Consider the following 6,000-nt stretch of genomic DNA (forward strand, 5'->3'; position numbering starts at 1 on the left):
CTCACACACACTAACGATAGAAGACGACAAAGAACACTCTGTTCCTCTGTTTTTTTTTTTTTTTCTCTGCTCTGTTTTACTATTTTACATTAGAAATAATAAATGTATTTATAAGGTCTCCTAAAACTAAATATAGACATCAGAATGCCACTAAAAATGTATTTAATATAGACATCAGAATGCCACTAAAAATGTATTTAATATAGACATCAAAATGCCACTACAAATGTATTTATAAGGTCTTCTAAAACTAAATATAGACATCAGAATGCCCCCACTACAAATGTATTTATAAGGTCTTCTAAAACTAAATATAGACATCAGAATGCCCCCACTACAAATGTATTTATAAGGTCTTCTAAAACTAAAGATAGACATAAGAATGCAACTATTTCCTAACCTAGACATCAGAATGCCGCCCCTACAATTGTCATCAGAATGCCGCCACTACAAATGTATTTACAAGGTCCTCTAAAACAAAATATAGACATCAAAATGCCATGGTTCTAACCCATAAAAAGTTACTGTTCCTAAAACTAAATATAGACATCAGAATGTCGCCACTACAAATGTATTTATGAGGTTTTTTCAAACTAAATATAGACATCAGAATGCCACGGTTTCCTAACCTATAGGCCACTGTTTCCTAACCTAGACATTAGAATGCCGCCACTACAAATGTATTTATAAGGTCTTCTGAATCTAAATATAGACATAAGAATGCAACTGTTTGCTATGTATTTATAAGGTCTTCTAAAACTACATATAGCATCAGAATGCCACTGTTTACGTCACTGTTCCTAGACATCAGAATGTTACTACTTCCTAACCCATAAAACGTCACTGTTCCTAGACATCAGAATGCCACTGTTTCCTAACCCATAAAAAATCAGAATGCCACTAGTTACGTCACTGTTCCTAGACATCAGAATGCCATTGTTTCCTAACATATAAAACGTCACTGTTTCTAGAAATCAGAATACCACTGTTTCCTAACCCATAAAACCATCAAAATGCCACTATTTACGTCACTGTTCCTGGACATCAGAATGACACTGTTTCCTAACCCATAAAACGTCATTGTTCCTAGACATCAGAATGCCACTATTTCAGAATGCCATTGTTTCGATCATCAGAATGCCACTATTTCGAACATCAGAATGCGACTGTTTCCTAACCCATAAAATGTCACACTATTTCGTAACCCATAAAACGTCACACTGTTTCCTAACCCATAAAACGTCACACTGTTTCCTAACCCATAAAACGTCACACTGTTTCCTCACCCATAAAACGTCACACTGTTTCCTCACCCATAAAACGTCACACTGTTTCCTCACCCATAAAACGTCACTGTTCCTAAAACGTCACACTGTTTCCTCACCCATAAAACGTCACACTGTTTCCTCACCCATAAAACGTCACACTGTTTCCTAACCCATAAAACGTCACACTGTTCCCTCACCCATAAAACGTCACACTGTTTCCTCACCCATAAAACGTCACTGTTCCTAAAACGTCATACTGTTTCCTCACCCATAAAACGTCACACTGTTTCCTCACCCATAAAACGTCACTGTTCCTAAAACGTCACACTGTTTCCTCACCCATAAAACGTCACACTGTTTCCTCACCCATAAAACGTCACACTGTTTCCTCACCCATAAAACGTCACTGTTCCTAAAACGTCACACTGTTTCCTCACCCATAAAATGTCACACTGTTTCCTCACCCATAAAACGTCACTGTTCCTAAAACGTCACACTGTTTCCTCACCCATAAAACGTCACTGTTCCTAAAACGTCACACTGTTTCCTCACCCATAAAACGTCACACTGTTTCCTCACCCATAAAACGTCACACTGTTTCCTCACCCATAAAACGTCACTGTTCCTATTATTTTCTCGTATGTTTTTCCTTGGCGACATTGTTCATAAATTATAGTGCCGACATTAGTTCATTTAAATTAGGTATTGTTCATAAATTATAGTGCCGACATTAGTTCATTTAAATTAGGTAAAAATTTCCACAATCGTAAGTATTGACTCATTCCCATTGCTAGAAGGAGGGCACGCTCTAACCAACTGAGCTATTCCAGCTAATTATTTCTATTAGCTCAAGCCCACCATACCCTTATAAGGAATGTTTCATCCCCTCTCCAACCAATGTTGGATCTCATAATCTACCCTCCTTGGGGCCCAGTATCCTCGCTGGCACACCACTTGGTGACTAACTCTGATAGCTTTTGTAATAGCTCAAACGCACCGCTAGCAAATATTGTCCGCATTTGCCCATTACGTATCGTCATCACCTCACAATTCTAAAACGAGTCTACTAGGGAGAGGTTTCCACACTCTTCTAAGGAATGCTTCGTTCCCATTTCCAGCCGCTAAAAAATATTGTCCAATTTGTCCGTACCAAATCGTCATCAGAATCACAGTTTTAAAACACGCTACGAGAGAGATGTTTACGGGCACTTATAAGTTATTCTTCATTCTCCTCTCAAACCAATGCGGGATAAGAGGGCGTGGGTTCAAATCCCACTTCTAACAACTCACATAAAGGTAAAATTAAAATACAATAGCATATCATTATTGAAATCAATTCAACTCCCTCGAGATTTAAAATTGTCATGACATGATTTTCCAAACATCTAATAAAGTTAGTGTTCTTCAAGTTTACCCTTACGCCCCAATCTCAAGGACATTGTGATTTTTTGTATGGGGTGCATAGCAAATCGTGAGTTGTGAGCAAACTCAATCCTTTCCACGGTGCAGGATCTGAACCAAACCGCTACACCGCTCTTTTTACGAGTTCAAGAGCAAACTCAATCCTTTTCACGGTGCAGGATCAAACCGATACAAGTATTTGAGTTTAATAATAACACACTACGACTCTCTCAAAGAGTAGATTTACAATTTGGGATACTCACAACTATTTCCTCACAATACAATAATAATCCCTCTCAAGAATAAGATGAAAAGAAATAAACTTGTAAGCTTGGAGAGAGCAACAAATAATGGAGACTTTGAACAAATGAGGATTGGAGAATGTATGTAAGTTGTGTATTTTAAAATGTGGGAAAGATGAGTTTATATAGAGGAGAAAAGTGGCAAAATGTAGGATTGAATATTGACCATTGGATTGTGTTGGGAACAACGGAAGGTGGAGATTAAAAGTAAATAAATAAGAAAATTTTCTAAATTCATTTATTTTAAAATTTTAATATAATAGTAATATAATATAATAATAATAAAAAGTTAGTGAGTAACGGTCAAATGAAATTCAAAATTTATTATAAATATAATAATATAATAATAATAAAAACTATGTGAGCAACCACCAAAATTCTAAAATATAATAATATAATAATATAATATAGTAATAATAAAAATCGATGTGAGTAACGGTTAGATTCAAATTTATATTTTGGAAAAATAACTTTATTTAAAAATATAGTAATAAGAAAAACTCCACCATTTGTTACTCTCCCAAAATCATAAATGTCATACTTTGATATATTTTGATTTGTCCATCATTTTGATTTTGCTGTCACATCATCACGTCGGGTATGTTGTCTCGACTGTAATTTCTTCGTTTTAGCTATGATTTGAGTAATTGAAAAGTCGTTGAAATTGTTATTCCCAACCTTATACTGTGGACAGTTCAAAATACTGAAAATAGTTAATAATTAGAAAGTAGGTTTGTTATCATCAAAACATCAATTAATTGATTGAAATTAATTAAAGTGAGATGAAGGGCCAAAAAGCCAACATCCTAACCCATAAAACGTCACTGTTCCTAGACATCAGAATGCCATTGTTTCCTAACCCATAAAACGTCACTGTTCCTAGACATCAGAATGCCACTGTTTCCTCACCCATAAAACGTCACTGTTCCTAGACATCAGAATGCCACTATTTCGAACATCAGAATGCCACTGTTTCCTAACCCATAAAACATCACTGTTCCTAGACATCAGAATGCCACTGTTTTCTCACCCATAAAACGTCACTGTTCCCCGACATCAGAATGCCACCATAAAATGTCACACTATTTCCTCACCCATAAAACGTCACATTGTTTCCTCACCCATAAAACGTCACACTGTTTCCTCACCCATAAAACGTCACACTGTTTCCTCACCCATAAAACGTCACACTGTTTCCTCACCCATAAAAGGTCACTGTTCCCCGACATCAGAATGCCACCATAAAACGTCACACTGTTTCCTCACCCATAAAACGTCACACTGTTTCCTCACCCATAAAACGTCACTGTTCCCCAACATCAGAATGCCACCATAAAATGTCACTGTTCCCCGACATCAGAATGCCACCATAAAACGTCACACTGTTTCCTCACCCATAAAACGTCACTGTTCCCCAACATCAGAATGCCACCATAAAACGTCACATTGTTTCCTCACCCATAAAACGTCACATTGTTTTCTCACCCATAAAACGTCACACTGTTTCCTCACCCATAAAACGTCACACTGTTTCCTCACCCATAAAACGTCACACTGTTTCCTCACCCATAAAAGGTCACTGTTCCCCGACATCAGAATGCCACCATAAAACGTCACACTGTTTCCTCACCCATAAAACGTCACACTGTTTCCTCACCCATAAAACGTCACACTGTTTCCTCACCCATAAAACGTCACACTGTTTCCTCACCCATAAAACGTCACACTGTTTCCTCACCCATAAAACGTCACTGTTCCCCGACATCAGAATGCCACCATAAAACGTCACACTGTTTCCTCACACAATCGTAAGTATTGACTCATTCCCATCGCTAGAAGGAGGGTTTGAACCTCCGACCTTGTGGTTAACAGCCACATGCTCTAACCAACTGAGCTATTCCAGCTAATTATTTGTAATAGCTCAAGCCCACCATACCCTTATAAGGAATGTTTCATCCCCTCTCCAACCAATGTTCGATCTCATAATCCACCCTCCTTGGGGCCCAGTATCCTCGCTGGCACCACCACTTGGTGACTAACTCTGATAGCTTTTGTAATAAACCCAAACCCACCGCTAGAAAATATTGTCCGCATTTGCCCATTACGTATCGTTATCACCTCACAATTCTAAAACGAGTCTACTAGGGAGAGGTTTCCACACTCTTCTAAGGAATGCTTCGTTCCCATTTCCAGCCGCTAAAAAATATTGTCCATTTTTGCCCGTAACAAATCGTCGTCAGAATCACAGTTTTAAAACACGCTACGAGAGAGATGTTTACGGACACTTATAAGTTATTCTTCATTCTCCTCTCAAACCAATGCGAGATAAGAGGGCGTGGGTTCAAATCCCACTTCTAACAACTCACATAAAGGTAAAATTAAAATACAATAGCATATCATTATTGAAATCAATTCAACTCCGTGGGGATTTAAAATTGTCATGACATGATTTTCCAAGCATCTAATAAAGTTAGTGTTCTTCAAGTTTACCCTTACGCCCCAATCTCAAGGACACTGATTTTCTGTATCGTGTGGGTGCGTACACTGATTTTCAATATCTCCTTAATTCCTCATTTTCTCTCTCCTATTTTTTGTTTTTATGTAAATGTGAGTTATTGTGGGGTTCTAAAAAAATATGCCAAAAAAAGAACACATAGGTAAGGTTGAGTTTCCATCCAACCCTTTGATCCCAAATTGGAGTTAATAAAGAGTACTCCAAAACTGCTTATAATCAACTCATTATTGTTGTTACAATTTATTTTACTGAATTTAACACTATATGTTTGAATTAAGTCTCATTTTCAGGAGAAGAGGACAATATAAATCTCTATTCGAAAATAAATCGTAACACAAGTCTTTCGTGGTTTGTGTTTTCGTTTTGGCCTTCGCCTACAAACTCAAACATTTCAAACGACATTGTTTTGGTGTGACTTTGAGAGCAAATTAGGGCATGCTTCATTCAATGTTTTCTGGTAAGAAAAGGGAACATGGCTTTTTGATCCATGGGTAATGAAAGATGCATATGGTTG

General features: G+C 37.4%; 1 non-coding gene across 1 annotated transcript; it reads right to left on the bottom strand.

The window, feature by feature from the left end:
• Positions 1–4,801: 4,801 nt before the first annotated feature.
• On the bottom strand, positions 4,802–4,875 carry TRNAN-GUU (transfer RNA asparagine (anticodon GUU)). The gene has a single exon. It is a non-coding gene; the product is annotated as a tRNA-Asn (tRNA).
• Positions 4,876–6,000: the final 1,125 nt, after the last annotated feature.

The sequence above is a fragment of the Cucurbita pepo genome, chromosome 16, assembly GCF_057944985.1.
Source record: "Cucurbita pepo subsp. pepo isolate OVF chromosome 16, ASM5794498v1, whole genome shotgun sequence".
Taxonomy (NCBI): domain Eukaryota; kingdom Viridiplantae; phylum Streptophyta; class Magnoliopsida; order Cucurbitales; family Cucurbitaceae; genus Cucurbita; species Cucurbita pepo.